Source organism: Poecilia mexicana, unplaced genomic scaffold (assembly GCF_051168715.1).
Source record: "Poecilia mexicana isolate PSO_F unplaced genomic scaffold, ASM5116871v1 scaffold_15, whole genome shotgun sequence".
Lineage (NCBI taxonomy): Eukaryota > Metazoa > Chordata > Actinopteri > Cyprinodontiformes > Poeciliidae > Poecilia > Poecilia mexicana.
In genome coordinates this window covers 8,934,169-8,953,559 of record NW_028263384.1, presented here as the reverse complement: position 1 = coordinate 8,953,559, position 19,391 = coordinate 8,934,169, and the positions used below count along the sequence as shown (strand labels likewise).

General features: G+C 37.3%; 1 long non-coding RNA gene across 5 annotated transcripts in view; it reads left to right on the top strand.

Annotated features, from left to right (window-relative positions):
* LOC106907758 (uncharacterized) overlaps positions 1 to 19,391 on the top strand; it is a 172,582-nt gene that overhangs the window by 68,698 nt on the left and 84,493 nt on the right. For all 5 annotated transcript variants that reach the window (XR_015765465.1, XR_015765466.1, XR_015765464.1 and 2 more), the window contains one exon: positions 7,452 to 7,562. This is a non-coding gene — a long non-coding RNA (uncharacterized LOC106907758). The remainder of the gene's footprint in view (positions 1 to 7,451; positions 7,563 to 19,391) is intronic.

The following is a 19,391-nucleotide window of genomic DNA, read 5'->3' as shown; positions in this document are numbered from 1 at the left end:
AGGTCATGAAAACAACGCAGCACAGGCATGTTACCAAGGTAACAGCGTTGAGATCCTCTAGTGCTGTAGCTTCATCCTGATGGTGGTCCAAGAGAATCATACAAGGCCAGAGCCCTGCTGACATTGGTGACAAGGTGAGGGAGCAGACATGCATGTTCTGGGAAAGATCAAAATATCTGGGAAAATGATGGTTACTAGGAGACCAGCAGCATCATAATTGCCTTCAAACTTAAATGACGTTTCCAGATGTCTCTGTCCAGCTCTGTGGCTCATGCGTTTTCCTGTGTTTCTTCTCTTTTCTTTTTTATTTTTGTCAAAAAGACTCCGTAAGACTTGGGAAGCATTGTTCAAACAACCAAGAACACTAGAGGATCCTGCAGTTTGTATAACCAACTCTGGTAGAAATACATTGACGTAATCGTCTTTCTGACCTCCTACATCATTGTTTAGTGATTTTGGCGTATTTTTAAATAGATTATTATTATTTTTTTCCATCTGTCTAGATCACACAGATGGAAACTCAACACACCAAGGTTGAGTTGAACCTCCGCCCCTGTTCTTATCAGGTGATGTGAGGTGTTCATCATAATATGTTAGATATGTTTTTTGTAAGAAGTGATGGGATTCATAATGACTCAACACCCCCAACTCGGGTTCATTTGGCCAACAGACTGTTTCATACGGGATCTGCTGCAACTTTGCTAGTTTTAACTTAATGTTTAACTCACTATTTCTTTTAACCCTGATTCCTAAAGACCCTTACGTTACCGAAAGGTAACGTAAGGGTCAACCATGCTAATAAAATTAATTTTTTTAGCATGGTTGATATTTTAGTCCAGTTCTACACAGCAGGGATTAACTTTAAAATGTAAAATTTGAGTTCAGTCTGGACCACATAATCAGGGTTTGTTTGTTGTTAAACTTGGATTTAGGTACCAGATCACCGAATCTCAGAGTTTTCCTTCCCATGTACATTAGATATTGCAAGCTTTTTGCAGTGATGTGCCGTTAAAGTAGAAACAGATGATATCACTTGCACTACATAGATAAATGTTGGATGAAGGACACGGCGTAGTAGCCCAGAGCGACGTTCACAAAGTCACAACCTTTTCCCTGACTTCAGCTCGGAGAGAGAACCGGAGGAGATTTACTATCAATAGAAATTTAGCATTTGGAAGCAAATCACAAACTCTGGAGTCAAATAATTTAAGCAGTTTTAAAAGTCAGAGGAGGTGGAAAGAAGTACTATATGCTTTTTTCCTCTACTTCAGTGGAAAAATAGACATGTTATTAACTTCAAAAAGGTAATCTTGTGTGTTTAACAAAACCAGAATGCTCCGTTCTTAAGTAAAATAGTTTGAGTCATATTTTAATTTGCTTTTTCCTACAACGTAAAACACCTGACTGGACTTCATTTAAGGAAGTGTTGCATACTTATGTTCCCCAGTCTCCTTTATTTCTGAGCTGCTAGCTCCACATTATTACATTCTGCTCAGTCACCAACAGGGGGCGTCTTCCCTGATTATATAAATTGGTCGTTTGCTGAAGCTGGAGCTGGAAAATTTAAGCTTTTCCCCCTTTTTATTTATGAATCATATAAACACAGAAGAAGCGCAGAATAGAACAGAATAGAAATTTATTGACCCACAGTGGGGAAATTCAGAGGTAGCAGCAGAAAACTAGAAGCATGCAGGTTCAAACTAACAAAAAAAACAGAACAATAGAAACGAGGCTTTACACTAAGGGCAAATTTACAACATAAGAAAAGTAACACCATACCATTATTAAATGCTCTGTTTAAAAGAAATGTGCAACATATTAGATTTAAATTGTAAGAAATTCATTTGAGTTGTGGCTTCATCTGAAGTAAAACAGGGGATGCAGCGATATTTGCATCGCTGCAGGAAAATACGTTTAACGATATTTGTATGATTGCTTCTTAAGATCCACTACCCACTTCCTTTGCTGAAGACCACAGCACTCATGGCCTGACTGATGAACCACGTTTAAAGCAGATGTTTCACCAGGGCAGACTGTAATCCATCTGCAGTCATCTTACCATGTTGTAGGTTAGAACAAATTAAGTCACAGTTTTACGGTGGTATAATACATTTTGTTACATAAACAAAAAGTATGAGGACGTGACGTTTTCATCTGATGAAAATTTGTGCGTAGGCCTAATTTGCATCATGCACCACAAGCAGGGGGGATGTTTTTCTCTACACCTCGTCTTTATGGTAAATCAATGAAGGTTTTATCCTGGGCCTTTTGTTTGCTTTGGCTATTTAAGCTGTTTTTCTGTTTATCTTAGTGGAATGAAAAGAAGAAATGACAAAACTTATCGACCAAACAGAAGCTTCCTCACGAGACTGCGAGCTGTTCTGTGCTGATGACTTTGAGGAAGATTTTACTGAATCACCTGAGAATTATGTACAAAAACAGGTCTTGCGAGGCAGAAGCTCTTTTGTCATACTTCCAATAATTTGCTTGTTGAAAGGTCAGTGATCAAACCTGAAGATCAGCAGATTACCATCAGTCTGATGCATCACACACTATGTAAAAATAACATTGAGGTCTGGTGATCAGATGCAACTTTTGACAGGTTAAATTTTGTATGTTTTATGGACTTTCAGGTTAAAACACACAAATCTACACAATTTAGTAATTCAGACGGTGTAAATTTGTCTCTTCTTTTCTCTATGGTTGTAAGAAATGATATCTTAGCTTAAGGCTTGTTTTTTTTTTACTACAGTAATCTTACATTATGCTTATTTTAGATCATAATTGGTTATTATAAGAGGAATAACAATGCAAAACAATACATTTTAATGTACAAACATATTGATAGACAATATCTAATCCTTAAAACAAAGATGTTGCATCTTTTTTAGTTTTTCTTTTTTCTCTGCAGGGTCTCTGGTTTTGTTTACTCCTGTCTAATGATTAAAAAAAATGTTCAAATCCATGAATCATGGATGTGAGGAGTCGACTGAACAGTTCTGACAGGTCGGCATTCGATATACATGAAAAGCAAAATTAAAAACCAGCAAGTTTTCCCAAAGCATCATAGAAAAATAGGATGAGTAAGAGATAAAAGCAAGAAATAAAACAGACATCAAAACACTCATGCAGTAGGACAGAGACTCATGTCAACTCACACAAGTCAAATATTATTGAAAAAATATGCTTTTATTTTATTTTATTTTTTTTTAAAAAAAGAGAGAGCATTCAAATGCTCGTGAGCCACAATAGGAAATGTTTCCGCCTGTTTTTTTGCGACGGCTACAAGCATCTGTGTGCATCAGTTAAGAGACGACAGCAGCGATTTGATCCGGCTGACGACGGGAAAGGGATGCATGACTGACACCGGCTGAAGTTCATAGCAGTAGTCGAGACAGGCTGAGATGAAGGCGTGTATTGTTCTCTCCAAGTCATGCCTCAACAAAACTGACTGAAGTTTTTCTATTTGCCGTAAGTGGAAGAAATCTTTTTTTTTTTTTTTTTGCTAAACAGATCTGATCTGTTTGACAAAAACTTTTAACCCGTGTCTGTCAATCATTACCACCCAAATTTGATACGTGATGTTTGATGAATGACCCGAGGAAAATAAAGCTAAATCAATAAGCAAGTTACTTCAGGTACTTTTAGGTCAGAATATAATAATCTCTGTTTTGCATTCGTTGAAGCTTAAAAAAATGTTGTGCTTTCCAAGCCGTGACATTTTCAAGACAATTTAATGAGTTATTAGGAATCCTATAAGACAGACGGTCCAAGGTGGACAGAAAATGTTCAGTATTAACACTTAATTCACACCTGAGAACAGGTTCCCAATAAAAGTAAATACAACCATATTGTTTTATTACTCTGGACATGGGATAGACTGCTGCGGCATTACTTTGTAGCGTCCATTTGAAATCGAAAGGGTTGGATTTTTAATTTGGAGTAAAGGAAATGTTTACAATTTTGTCATTAAAGCTTGTGATTTCTTAATATTGGTTGTAGGAAAAATGCAATGTGCTCCACATTTAATATCTGTTTGAATTTACGGTGCATTGTTTGTGTCAACTCCTGACAGATTAGTCATCTGAGCATTAGTTTCATTTTTTATTTTGCATTTCACAATCATTTAGAGTCCTTCAACTTAGATTAAAAAGACAAGCACTGAATGTTTCCCCCCACTGCCAGGGAACACAGTAAAGTTGTCTAAGTTGTAAAGTTTCTGGTGCAGATACAGTACAAGGGTCATTCTATAATTGCAGATACATTTGATGTCCAGAGTCATTATTTTTGGTCTGGTATATTAAAATATTTCAATTTTTAAATGTTTTCGTAATTTATTACTCATTTTAATGGATCATAATATTTAACAAGTAAAAACATTTAAGTAAATACATTTAAAATTGTTTTATATAGCTGAAAAACCAAGATTTCTTGTCGTCCGAGTTGGGTACTGTCTTTTTTATTAACCTGAAAAATGATGCAAAAACCTATGTTTTATTATTTTTCTTTGGTGAATTTGTTTTTTCTGTCTTTTTTTAAACTGCCTAAAAGGTCAATTTAATAACAACATCACATTAAATTAACTCAAAATACCCTTATTTTTGAAAAAATATGTGTCCGAGAATTTTTTGTCAACTCTGTTACCATATGGTTTTGTCCCTGTAAATCTGGGAAATTGCCTTCTACGGCTATATAAACTGCATAAAATTAAGTCATTTACTTTTACTGATAAGACCTGAAACACACAGAGGTCTATGTGCCATTCTCTGGGAAATATTTTAGTTTAAAAATCACAATCACCAGGTGTTATCGTTTTCAACGTCAATCTTGTTACCAAAGAATCATGAGAAAAATACAACAGATTTTTGATCAGAGACAAGTTTTTTTAATGGTTTTTAAACCATTATCTCAGTGGTGTCATGTTTTTTCACAATTTCTACTCACAAGTGGAGTTTTTAATAAAAATGTTTGAAATTGTCAATTCTGTTACTGTCAACTCTGTTACCAAATAGGGTAACAGAGTTGACAGTAACAGAGTTTTCAGTTCTAAATTATTATGGTCCTGTCAATTCTGTTACTAACACCAACTCTGTTAGGTAACAGAGTTGACATGTTTATGACATACTTTCACCAAAAAAAAAAAGGAAAACTGTTGTCTAGAGCACCATATACATTGTTGGTTGACTTCTGCTGTGATTTAGTATTACTGACCAATTTTATTTCTAAAAGAATGATGGTTTTCAATGAGTTTTAATGAAAAACGTTTGACCCTATGCGAACAACTCTGTGAAAAGTTGAGTATCTTTTGATTGTTTAAAATGTATTTTTAAGTAAAACATCTCCATTTAAAGTATTTGGGTAGTAGGACACTTGGTGTAATGGAATAAAAATATTTTAGTCTGCTAGAATTTATTGTTTTTTTCACTCACTGTCTATATTGTCCGTAACAGAGTTGACATAACATACCGCAAAATATACGTTTTTTCTGAGAAAAAATTATAAAATATGTAGCTAATGTTTGGCAATTACAGATTTTTTTAAAGTTTAATACCTTTTCAATAGACTACCTAAGAAAATTTTTAAGAAATGAAAAGTTTTTTTTTGTCATTTCTTGAAGTGCCAAATGTATCTCCAATTATAGAATCACCCACAAGCACTTTGGGTTTTGTACTGTTATGGTCTAGATTGTTAAAGTGCGAGATGCTCCTTTAGATGTGTAAAAATCTCAAGACAAAGCTAATGTGTGACGACTTTCAAGTCAATGTGAGATGAGGAGAGGAAGTACAAACCAGAAGAGAGTTGTAGAAATTATATTTTTGAGCAATTGCATATTTTTGAGAACTGTTTTGGGGAAAAGAAACATGCACAGAGTCGTGGTTATTAATTTTGAAAAAAAAAAAAGAGATATCTTCAACAGATAAACTTCATTGTGATTTTTCAGTATTTAGAAATCTACAAGAATGTTACGTTATGTATCTATTTATCATCTTATTAATGTTGATTAAAAAATAAAGGTGGACAAATCAACTTGGCTTAAAATCCACTCTAAAAGTAGCCTGGGATGTGATGATTAAAATGTGTGAATTGAAGTCAGGTTGAACACCCAGTGCAAGCCTTTTTTTTTTCCCCTCTATCTTTTTTTTCTTTTTTTTTGTCACACAGAAACGGGCTTCGTTTCTAGTCAGAGCTCAGCCCACAAAATAAGGCATCCGTCCGTTAAGTGCGTGGGTCGACTTTTCAGGCGCTGACTTATCTGTTAAACAAAACTCAGACACGTGTAAATTATGAGTGATAATCTGAGACCTGAAAACAAACAAACAACAACAGAAAAAAACCCCTGAAAATGTTAGGTAAAGATAAAAAAACAAGTGCGCGTGTGTGTGTGTGTGTGTGTGTGGTTGCTTTTCTAAATGGTGAGTGAAAGTTCTGTTATATCGTTAATAAAAAACTTTCACTTTTTTGCTAATGTGTCTTCTCCAACCTAATTTTCATATTAATTTGATATGTAAATCCTAAATGTTTTTTTTTTTTTTTTTTTTTTTTTGCTTCAGACCTTCAGGCTTGTCTTCTTTGTCTTCTTTTCTGCTCTTTTATTGAAGAGCAGAAAAAACGTTTTTTTTTTCTTTTTCGTCCAAACACGACACATACTGCGTAAGTTATTGTTCCTTTAGAATAATCACTTTTCAAGCATTATGAAACACAGTGTAGTCATCCAGAGTCTTTCGGTGGTTAACATGTGAGACATGTTAGATCCCTGAGATGAGGGCATGTTGGTATTTGTTGAGAAAAAAAAAAGAAAGAGGCACCAATGCTACGTTATTTACGCTAACGAGCAACTCCTGAGCAACGTTCTCAGGCGTTCCTTCGATATTGTAAGGAGAGGAGCCTCGTTCATTCTGAATAGAAATGGGGATTTCTCAAAAGAGCCGCTGTGTGTGCATTCTTCATCAGACGCTTTGCACTATTAATACTTTCGTGAGTCAGCTGAAAGGAGTGTGATATCAATGGCAGAACGATTACAAACGTTTTGGCTGAGATTTAATCTTTTTTTCTTTTTTCTTTTTTTTTAGAAATGCTTTGATGGAAAAATATCTTGAGATTTCTCAAATGTTCAATTTCAACAATCATATTTAGACTGTATTTATAAAAGGGGAAAAACAAAAACAGAGCAAAGTTAAACACAGCACATCTAATTTCATAAAAGTCTAAAATGAACACCCGACTATAAATGTTATGACACTGTTTATAAGTGCTTTTGATTCAATTAACAAAACTAAAGCCAGACTATTTCACTCATCTGAGAGTAGTTTTTACTATTTCTAAAATCAATTTGCCTCCAGATTACAGCAGAAAGTTCGTTTGAACAATGGATGTTTCCAGGTTTCCCGTTTTTGTTCAGATTATTGTCTAATGGGGGATTTTTATTTTTTCTTTTGTCATCTCTTTTGCAGGGCAGAGACACGATGAGGAGGCAGTTTCACCGCAGCTCTTAAAGGCATGTTTCCACTGCCTTCGCCCATCATGACGAGCGTCGGGGAAACCACCTCGTCTGAGCTTATCTGGTAGGAGTTTATATCTCTGAATTACTGTACTACCAGACCGGTCAGTGTCTTGATACTAGATGGGTTTGTTTGGTGATTGTTTTTGAGTTTGTTGACCTGTGTGCGTTTTTTCATTTTTTTTTTTTTCAAACAAATTTCATGACATGATGCTCTTGCTGCTATTTCATTCTGGTTCACTTTTTAGACAGTAATACGTCGTACTAGACTGGTGGTTGCCTTCCTGTGCGTTTCTGCTGGATTCTCGTCTCCCTTCAGCTCAGTTTCCCAGGATGCATTTCATCCAGGCCCAACAGAAACAGCAGTTGTGAAGGATGATGCTGTTTTTTTTTTGTTGTTTATTTTGCACTGTTTCAGTATTGTAGACTGCCATGGTTGTAGTTTAGTGGCGGAGGAAAGTGAACAAATCCCTTCAGTTCATGTTGGCCACGTTTCCAAATAATGTGCAATTAAAAGTTGGAGCAAGACGAATATGAAAAATGACGGAGCCTTACTCTCCACATGCAGCTCACTCAGTTTCCAGTACGCTTTATAGTGTAGCTTCCTTCACATTTCAGCTGGGTCATTACATATTTCATGGCCATGAAAAAAATCTGTTGTTGTAAACAGTTAGCATTAATACAACTTAAAAGCGATAAAAAGTTTATAGAGACACTTAAAACATGCATAATAATATTAGTCTCCAGAGCTGTTTAGTGCACAAAGCTGTGCATTAATCTGTAGTTTTGTGCACAAGCTGTGTGTCGGTGTGTGTGAGAGGGCATTATTTGTTTTCAAATAGTGCTCTGAGTGGGTTGGTGCCTAACGTCGTGTTATTTTAGCTTGCCACAAAGTTCCAGTTTGCAGATGTCGGCACTTACAGTTGTCATGTAATACTAGAGAATCACTGCTTTGCTGAAATGGATGATTTGTCGTTAGTAGATAACTAGATAAAAAAAAAACACAAGTGAAATTCTGTCCGTTTTTTTATGTTTTTAGGAGCCACTTTGATCAGGAGCTCTTTGTTTATTTTGCATGGTCTTATTCTATGTGGTTTTATTATGGGCGTCACTGTTTATTTGTGTGTGCAATATATTTCATCAGACGCCGGAAAGAAATCTGCAGCAGAGTTTCTTTGACATCCACTTTTACTTCATGATGATAATTGTCGTCTGGGACCAGATGAAAATATCTGAGTAGTGAAAGAGTGCATCAGATTTTCTTTTTAATATGTATCTACTCTCTTCTTTGCTGTTGTGCTTCAATTTATTTTAACTTTTGAAACGCAACACATGCGCATATATCCTGGGGTATTCCGTGTGCCTTTGTGTATCGTATGTAAATAATCATGGTGGGCCGCTGTGGCCCACCATGATTCAGTCAAGAGGTCACACGGTCTTTGGTTACTGTCCGCTGAACGTCCGTGTAATTCTGTGGACAAAAATAATCTACCTGCTGTCAAGACTAAACCCTTTTAGGTTTTTAAAAAATAAATATTTCATGTATTTTTTTAAAATCTTTCCTTTATTGAGAGTGTCTTACCTTTTATTGTTTTAGTTTCACTGTCAATTAAAGATGAAAACTGTCTTCTCATGGATTGTAAAAAATCTGCTCAAAGATCATACATGTCCATTTGAATGATCTGGCCTTTCTCTGGAAGGGACATGCAGTCCAAAGAGCTATAGGCGTCACCAGTAGATGGAAACATGACGTGGAGGAGCAATTTCTCTGTATGCCTTCTAACGTCAAACTAATTAGTTTTCAATACTTTTATCCCTTCAGTCATCAGGATAGCTCATGATCTTTGTTGACCCTTTACACTAAGGGTCAACAAATCTTGTTGATGATAAGACTGTGTATGTGATGGTGGGGGATTCTGTATATTTTTCTCCTGAGCCATTGGGATTTATTTCATGTCTGGATCAGTAAACACGATGATTAAATTAAGTTTTCTGATTCTGTAAAAGGCTGAGGAAAAATCTGAGCCCACAGCAGCTGAGAAAACTTTAGGAAGTTACAGGAGATGGTTTGCTTTACATGTAACATGCTAAACTTGGCCAGCGGTGCATAACACAGTGGCCACCAATAAAGTTGTTGTAGAAAAGTGTCCAGAACCAGGGCGAAATGATCATGAGAAAGATTTACATCCCCATTAGAACCTGAAAAGTGTTTTGCTCAATAAAATAATAATAATAATAATAGTCTCATCAATGGTCTGGGTGTTGAAAATATTTATTATAGCTAGAGCATGAGTTGTTTTTGTGCCCTCATGCCGAAATTGTAATAATTTCCCACAGATCTGTTTTTGTTGTTTCAAAAAAATCTTTCCTCTCAAACAGCTGCATGGACAGATCTTTGAGAAAGGACAGTTCACACTCCACCCTTTTTCTGAGTTTCCAACAAATAGACACATATATATTCAATATTTTACAATTAGAAGGGGGATTTTTGTACAGAAAATCCACTTTTTTCTCTTTTTATGCCATCGGACAGTCTTAGGCTTAGGTTTGAAAGATCTGATGATATTTAATCCCAGTTGTGTCGTACTCCAATTCCCCGAGACTGATGTCCTGCTTGTTTATATGTCCCTGCTCCAACACATTTAATTCATATGATTGAATTTATTCTTAATTTTATACTACTATTCAGTTATTATTCTGTCACATTGATCACACATTATCAATTTCTGATTTAGCCATCAAGCTAATTAAAAGTCGAAATCCCTTGAAAACTTTAGAAGAAGCCATAACTCCAGCCGTTCAGACCTTTAAACTTCCATCACTCTCCTCTGGGAGTTGTTGTTTACGTCAGCTGGTTTCCTTGACGGGCAGCGATGGGTGCCGTAGCAACCGAGAGTAATCAGCTGAAGTGGAGTTCATCCATACATCAAAGTCCAAAACGTCAATATATGTCATTGCGTCAGAGAAAATAAAACAGCTTGCGTTGCCACTGGAGCTTTTACTTTACTGCCTCGGTGTTGGTGTTTAAGGAAGTCCTCACACAGTGGCGACAGAGTCAAAACCAAGAAACCCAGTGACAGGCTGCTAATAAAACAAGATGTACAGTCCGCTCTCGCAGATGAGCAAAGGTCCGAGTTACAGCTCACATGACCCTCATAAACCTGTCTGGACCCGCGCAAGCCGACCCAGAAGTTACAACCGGCTTATGGCTTAATTAATATCAATTTACCGCAATTATGTAGTTGATAACTTGCGATAAGAGCAACTTGTTTTTTTCCTAATGCTTCCAGGAATGTCAGACAGGATTTAAAATATGGCGCATTTTATCCTCTAACCTATATAAGCTGGTAAGTTAAGAAGTGTGTGTGCCTAAGGTCAAATGTAAACTCATTACAGCGAGAAAAAAAAAAAACGGAACAAGTAGTTCAGAATGTTTTATGAGCAAGGTAAATATTTGATTTGGAGCATTCAGCAGCATCACGCCTGACCACACGGATACTAATATCTGCTAAGCTTTAGTAAAAATTTATATTTAAATCAGCTCTGTGACATTTGCTTAAGTAATTTATTCAGTTTAAATCCAGAGAAATGCAACATTGGTGAACAAACGGCGATAAGTGAGCACGGCAGACAGGTCGGGGAGAAAGTTGTGGATAAATAAAAACCATTCAGGTTGCAAAATGCATCTCAAGCTCTGAACGTCTCGCACAGATTTGTTAAATCCGTCGTCTGTAAGAGGAAAAGGGCACAACTGCAAGATGAAGCAGGACAAAGTCACCTAAGCAGGCCATATGAGGGGAGGATTAGTCAGAGAGGCAGCCGAGAGGCCCGTGGTAACTCCGGAGAATCTGCTGACTACACAACTATCGGTCATGCACTTTACAAATATGGCCTGCACAGAAACCAACAAATTAATTCCCAGCGTGACATTTCAGCTTTCATCTCTGATAAAAGTGTTTGGAGCTCTGCCCCTTCGTCAGTCGGCGTGCATGTAAACCTGTCGCCCTGAATGGAATCAATCAATCTGTGCAAAAAGCAGCGAGGCAGTTCAAAACACAAAAATACAAAATCGTAGAATACACAGTCAACAACTGAAGCAGGGCATTTTGCAAAGTGTCGACATTTCGCATCAAAATGTTGGTCAGCTTTTATTTATGATGTTTCTAAAGCAACTCTAACCAGGTGTGGTTGTAGTCTAGATTCAAAGGAAGTCAGTGTTTCGGCTGTTTTTACAATTTTCCGGAAGTTTTGTTCCAGATTTGTGGTTTGTAGAAGGCGAAAGCTGCTTCGCCGTGTTTGGTGCTCTGGTCAGATGAAACCAAAATTAAACTAATTTCGAATTTTACTCGGAGAGAACAAAGGCATAACGTGACACCTAACCCTGAGGAGAAAATCCCCGGAGTGAAACGTGGCGGCGGCGTAGTGGTTCACATCAAAGATTCATGTGTCCCAGTCAAAGTCCAGGCTTTAATCCAGTGATTAATCCAGGCTTTAATCCAGTCTGTTGCAAGACCTGAAAGTTGGTGACCACAGGCACTCCCAATCTCACTAAGCTAGACGTATTTCATAAAGTATTTGTTTGTAGACTACATGCCGCTAGTAAAGCACCTTGTTTTCATCTGAGCTACCAAAATCCTCAGGATTACATCTTTAGGCAGCATCTTCCTTGACTCTTAGCTCTGGGCTTCAGCTGTTACTCTCTCCCCTCCCATTTTAAAAAGCCCTTCAATTCGAAACAGAGCTGCAAAATAGGTCAAAGGAAGGGAAATGCTGAAAACAAATTAGAGGGAAAGTTGTTAAAGGAACTTCGATTTTAAAGCAGGAGTCAAATGGAATTTTTTTTTTTTTTTTTTTTTTTTCTAAAAATGGGGATTGCTGGGCTTTGCACTGCATAGTGTCAATCTGTGTCCAGCTGTTACTGCTGTTGGACTGCTGGGTTATTACAGAAAGTAGAGGCAGCTGTTGAGACACGTGTCTGTTCTGGCCTGGGAGGAATATTCAAGATGGTCCTTTTCACCAAAATAATACAGACTGCAGACATGAGTCCCGGTGGCTCGGCCTGCCATTTCAGACCAAAGTATTTTAGACGAAATTAAACGCAGACCCGCAGGATGCAACTTAATTATGTTCCCTTCGGCGTCTGTGCGTGAGAGGATGTGTAGCTCGACGGCTCTGGGTAACCTTATACGAACGCACGCGTTAGTTTCCGTCCTCCCCGAAAACTTTAAAAATAATTCACATTTGCTCCTCGGAAGACGTTTGGAAGCATAACCGAACACTTTCTCCACGTCAACTTTTAACCCTCAAATTTAAATGACTCGGGGTTTTTGGTTCTTGCAGTTTGTCCCCAAAGGAGGCTGGTTTCCTCACAATTTAACTTTGTAAACATACTCATATCCCCACAAGATGAGCAATAAAAAGTTACACACAAACCAGGCACAAAGGCCACAGATGTTAATTTTCCCCTCTAAAATGTTGTGTGCAGGAGTACCTCTGTTCTTTCCCTTGTTTTGACAGCTGTGTGTGTGTGTGCGTGTGTGTATATATTTGCAGGAAAAGATCCCAATTAGTGTTAAATGTCCCAGCTCCCTGGCTCGGGTCCTTGGCTCTGCGATGCTATCTCCACCTCCATTTCTTTCTTTGTCAAATAAGAAAGATCTGATCAAATATTTCCATCAAGTGGAAAATAAATCATCTCAATCTGACAAATGGTCATCAGCAGTCAACCAGGCAGAGAGAAATTACCTGGCACCATTGCTTGGTTCTACATAAATGATTAAAAAAAAGTATGGCTCTGATGCTTTTAAGGTAAATTTCAGAAACCGCCTCATACTTGCCAGATGCAGAGACGACTTATATCTTGAAACAAGGATTTCCTACATTGGAAGTGTGGTTCGAACGTATCAGCCGTGATTTTTTTTTCTTTTTTTTTGGCGCTAATAATGATTCAACTGGTTTGGGTCATTTAAGATTAGAAACTTGCTGATGCAGAGTAATAATCTCATATTCCAGCCAGTTTAATAAAAGTCAATGCCGTGCGTATATTTGAAAACTCTGTATCTTTGAAGCACAGTTCATCAGTGTAACACTAATGAACATATCCATCCCTTTAAATCCTCTCGCGTCTCTTAAAGCGGCAACAACTGGGCTGAGCTAAAAACCTACATGTAAAATAGGTCTATGTAACATTTTCACAGCTTTTCAGTAGAATTATAAAAAATAAAAAAAATCTGACAATCTGGTTCCTATCAAGCGAAATATAAAACATGAGGGACGGCTGGTATTGATTATTTTTCTTTATTTGATCGCAGAAGATCAGTAAGTCGGTTTGAAGTGATTTGTGATTTCTGCTCCCTTCCAGAGAACATCTGCGCTTTAATACAAATCTCAAGTAGCCTAATAGCACACTTTTGCAAGCTGCCTTTTGAAACAAATTCAAATCATACTAGTTTCTAATCCAGCATAACTTTACATCCCGTTAATAAAGCGTTGATTAAAATGATTGATGAAAGCACTCGTTTACATATTTGGCCAAATAACTCAAAGCTTCAAAACACAAGTAAGACTTTTGAAAACATGCGTGGAAAAATGTCGTAGTGTGGAAAATGGCTTGTCGGGATGGTGATTTATCTGCTGCACTTTTTCTTTATCATCACCTTTGATCCTCACTCAATTTATACAAGTTGTGCTAAGTACACCAAAACCTACTTAATGCTGATGAAGGTTTTGTTTTTTGCCTTATCCTAAGTGACAACAAGATGAAGTATCTACTTATCCATCAATCAGATTTCATTCACTTCACTAATAATGGCCAGACCGAATTAGTCGCACAGCCTCTGATCTTTGACCAGCATGTAATCTGTATGCACACACTCGACTTTTGTCAATTGTTAAAGTAGCAAAGCCTGTAAAGGTTCATCATGAAGGCTGTTTCACACAAATGCATGAAGTTCTTATACACATGGTGCAGATAATTGGAGAGCTTCTGTCTAATTTTGTTTTAGGGCTGTGGTCGTCCATTTTGAAAAATACTTTTATGTTCCAAGAGATATGAAGCGTTTTGCCTGTCTTATTATTTGAATTAAAGCCCTCAATATCAGGGCATCATACATTGCTTTATGCTAGTCTGCAGTGGTTATCAAAATTTATCTCATCATCTCATTTCCACCACCAACTGAAATCACTCCAACCAGCATTTCTCTTTTGGCATGTGTTTCTATACGGTATACGTAAGAGTTTTGTTTTTTCTAGCCTGATTGACTTCTTAAAATTAAGTTTGTTGTTTTTGGGGAAGTTTAGTTGTTTTTTGTTTTTTGTTTCTTTCAAAAAAAGAAACAAAAAACAAGACTTTAGTCTTCAGATAATCTTCAGATAGTTTCCTATCGGAAGATTATCTGCTTCAGATAAGCGGAAGTAAATAGTCTTCTGCTTATCTGATTTTGGAAGAAACCATGTTCAGACGGGAAAACTAGAAATCCCTCTCCGTATCGACACTGCAGCTATTTGCTGTGGGTGAATCTTCATCGGCGTAGACAGAGTGTCTACATAGCACAAAATGAGATTATTTAATGTTATTTTCACACCATTTTAGTTAAATCTAATTAATGCTTGCGTATTTTCTGTAACATTGGTGTGTATGTGGAGTATACTCGATATCTTTAAGTTACAACAGAATTGATTTTCACATCTCCAAGCGATTTGTGGGAACTTGGTTGGAACAAATTGTGCGTTGAAAGCTAATTTTGGAGCATTATTTGATTGAAGCACAGTATCTTATATGTTCAGCTGAAGTACAAGGACATTTACAAGGATATTTAAAAAATAGCATGATGGCGCTATAATGCCTCAATTCAACTGAGCGGTACGACGTGGGTTATATTTCAGTACGCTATTTTGTCTGTTTCTCTTGTAAAAGCAGAAACTAGTTGCTGCAGTATGACGCTGCATCAAGTGTTTGGGTTCAACCCCGCCTATGAAGTGAGAGTCCATTTCAGCCTTTCTGGGGCCCAACGAAAGCCAGTTCCCTCTAACCAGATAATTACTCAGCTGGGTTTCCTGACCAGTGACCACGAAAGAAAAACTTTCCAACTAGACTTTCAGACAGCATAGGCTAGCATCTAGTAGCTTTGACGGCAACATAGTCCCAACATAATAGTTTTTGTGCAGGTAAAATCACTCATAATATGGAATATTTTGCACATAACAAAACTTGAGTACTCCTGAATGAAACACTTTTGAATCGTGTCCAGGGATTCAGACCGTTGCGAATGCTTTCTTTTCTAAATGTTTTCTAACCCAACCTTAAGGAAACACATGTGGGGAAGAAAAAAAAAACATTTAATGACTCAACCAGAGTTTAAGCTGAGAACAGCTGTGCTCTCCCTGTCCACTCACTGCTAAGCTATTAAAACTCTTAGCCAAGAAGGCCTTTAGGTTAAATGTGTTGGCAACAATGTTTTTATGAAGTGTGAAGTGAAAAGGTGAAGGCTTTTAAACGTTTCTCTTTTCATAATAATAATAATAATAATAATAATAATAATAATAATAATAAATACTCCAACACGGAAGGAAATGCATGGGAAAAAAAAGAAATGAAGTAAAGCAAAACAAATGTGGATCACTGTCTCTGTTGGGTGGCTACATTTAATCAGTCACAAGCTTTTAAGGCATCTTGTTGGCTTCCTTTCTAATAAATGAAATGTGGAGTGTTTGAAGCAGCTGTCAGGGGGCTAAATGCAGATCCACTTTATCAAACCGGGATGACAGAGCACCGAGTCATCTGTCAGACTGGTTAATCTGGTCCTGTCTGCTCAGTAGAATAATCATTGTTACACCTACTTGTCCTGAGGGGGAAAAAAAAAAAAAAAAGTCAGTGGATTGAATCGACGTCCCTGTTTTTTCTCCTTTCTTCATATCGCTGTTTACTCTTGAGGAGAAAATGATTGCGCTTTTGTTGCCGCGAGCTGGAACATTTTGCACTTCGGGGCCTTTTCAGCAATATCTGCCGATGATTTATGTCACGAATGGCCGAATGTAAAAGTGAGCTGCTGTTCTTTGATGTTAACGCAAAAGCTGGGAGTAGAATAAAATAAAAAAATAAAAAAAAAACATTTTACACATCGAGATCAAGTAAGAGTGAAACACTGTGAAACGCTTCTTACCAAAAGGGTAACAAGCTAATTCATCTCCCCAGCTCTCAGCAGGATGATTAACACCATGTCTGAGCCCAGGAATATCATTCTGCCTGGCCCACGATCAGCGCAGAGGATACAGAAAGGTGCAAGGCAGGGTTAATAATTGAAGACTACAATTTATCTTTCTGCACTTGTTTTTAGCTTTTCAGGCAAAGCGTCTGCCGGCAGTGCTCGTAAAACGACTAAACACATTTATCCTCTGCAGGAAAGCCCATCAGTTATTCCACAAGCAGAGGCCTTTGTCTTGATAATGAAGGCAGCACATGGTATAATGCGAAGGCTTTCATTTCAGTCTGAAATGGCAGCTAGAGAGCCAATCAGCATCTTTGTACAGGGACTCTTTAGTGCCCAAAATATGTGAATTTGTATCCTCATGTAACACCCTTCCTCCTCTTCTTACGGAAAACATCCAGGGACGTTATTGACAGTCATTGCCGGGGCTAGAACATTCCCAGGTTGCATTGCTAAAATCTTATCTATTCTAAGATTGTTAATAATTGGTCAAATAATCCTAAATGTTAACTATTTATAAGATCCGTCGAGATTTATCGCAAAACAAGCGCGCACAGAACCAATTTCTATTTATAGCCCAAATGTCTCACCCTTGTTGACTCCACGCTGGATCATAACATTTCCAAAACATCGCCTGCTATAAGCTTTAACTGTAAATGTCTGCCTTTTTTTTTTTTTTTTTTCCACAGATGCACAAAGCTCTCCTTCAGGGAGGAGGTCTTATTGTCTGTTGTGTTGCCAAAACTTTAAGGCAGTTCTCTCCTAGCCTTTGCCTCTCCGAGGCAAAGTCTCAAAAGTTATTCGATGCCTGATCTCTGGACAGATGGGACCCATCATGACTAAGAAGGGCTTGTTCAAAACAAAGTGACCCTAATTGTTGTTTATTTTTAAAAGGAATCTTTTATTTGAAACCACATTTATTTAAGAGTAAGCTTCAAGTGCAACTCATGATGGACTTAGATTAGATTACTTTAAGACACTCAAGTTAATTTGCCACAGCTCTGTATAGCAAAAGCTATTTTTTTTTGCAGCAGCAGTCTTAACTAAGCAGGAGTTTTTATTGTTGAAAGTCTAATATCTACTGTATAAGTATAAAAACACTGTCGGGCATCTTATTTACAAACCGTTTAATAAGAGTCTTTGTGCTTAACGCTCTTATTGTGAAGGTTTAGAAGAAGTCGCATCTCATGATGTATCAGTTCAGTTTCTGTTCTTGGTGGCTGCAACGTCTCCGCTTTCATCTTTTCATTCGAGTTCAGCTTTAATTATAGTTTCACTTTATAACAGCAACACTAACTGCAAGACATTTTAACATCCTTAACTGTTTCATCCCTAATTCAAATTACAATTCATACACAAATGGACACGCAGTGTTGTGTTTACACACATAGTTGCTTTCATCAGTCACAACAGATGTGATGCACTAAGAAGGGTGAAAGTCCCATCTATCCACAGAGAACGATTTTATAGGCCCTTTACGACACAGTGTTGATTCATGTTGGGTTCTGCGTAGGGGAAGTAGAAAGTCTGAGGGTGACGGTCAGTTTAGCGAGTTCACACTCGCTAGTTTTCTCGGAGCAGGTGCGATAAATTGGGAATGTAACCGAACTCTGCGTGACCCCGTTGAAGGGAGCTCATTGCTCTTTTAGCAATAGCTAAGGTACAGTGACCCATCTACAGGAAAACCGCTGCGTCTGCTTTCTGATGTTTTAAGACCACCATGTCCTGAGACCAAATATGGGACAGGAGTTTTTATCAGATTTAGCCTCAAGCCACACTTCAGTCACACAAACAATGACTGACTTAGACTCTGTAACAGCAGCAAACTCCTGTTTCTAATGAGGCAAATATAGAATTTGAAAAACAATAACCTAAAGCACTGCAGCGCTATAGGCTGACTGAAAGGCGTGATGTTTATTTGACTAATTTTTCAATGACATGAGATTAAAATAAACCTTTGTTTATAGACTTGGATTTGACACAAATAATTTGAGACTTGCTTTGAACTGACTTGAACTTTCCCTTCAAAGACTTGAGACTCTGTCAGGTCTTATGGCAAATAACTTAAAATTTCACTTGGATTTGGGGGGGAAAAAAAAGTTAGACTTTACTGAGATTTCCCCCATCAAAGACTTTAGATTTTCTAGTCAATGACTTTTGAAATGAAGCTTAAGTTGGATGAGTGGATGGGAAGTAACGTGACTTGAGCTTCAAAAACCTGAGACTTGATTTTGAATGGGGGGGAATTTTGCTTATTAATGTCTCTGCCTAAAACTCAAATGGTTTTCAGTCTTTCGATCTGCATAACCCCCTATCTTAGATTTTTTTTTAACACACACTGATGTAAACATACCGTGTTTTTCTTGCCCATTTTTTCTGCAGCTACTGTTTATTATCCAATAACCCTCTATTTTAGCTTTTAATATGTCATATAAATCCAATTTTCTGTGTAATCACCACATGCAATTACTGTCCAATTACTGTATAGTTTTTTCTTTCTCTCTCTCTTTTTTGCCAGGTGCACATATGCTGTGCTTTATATAATTATCTGTGGGCAGTAACTCATGCTTTAACTTGCTGGGCAGATTTCCTTCTGGCATTTAAATGCTCACTTAATTACACACCAGGTGCATTTTCTTATTTTGTGTACTTAGTGCACCACCCCGCTGTGACAAGTGAATTTTCCT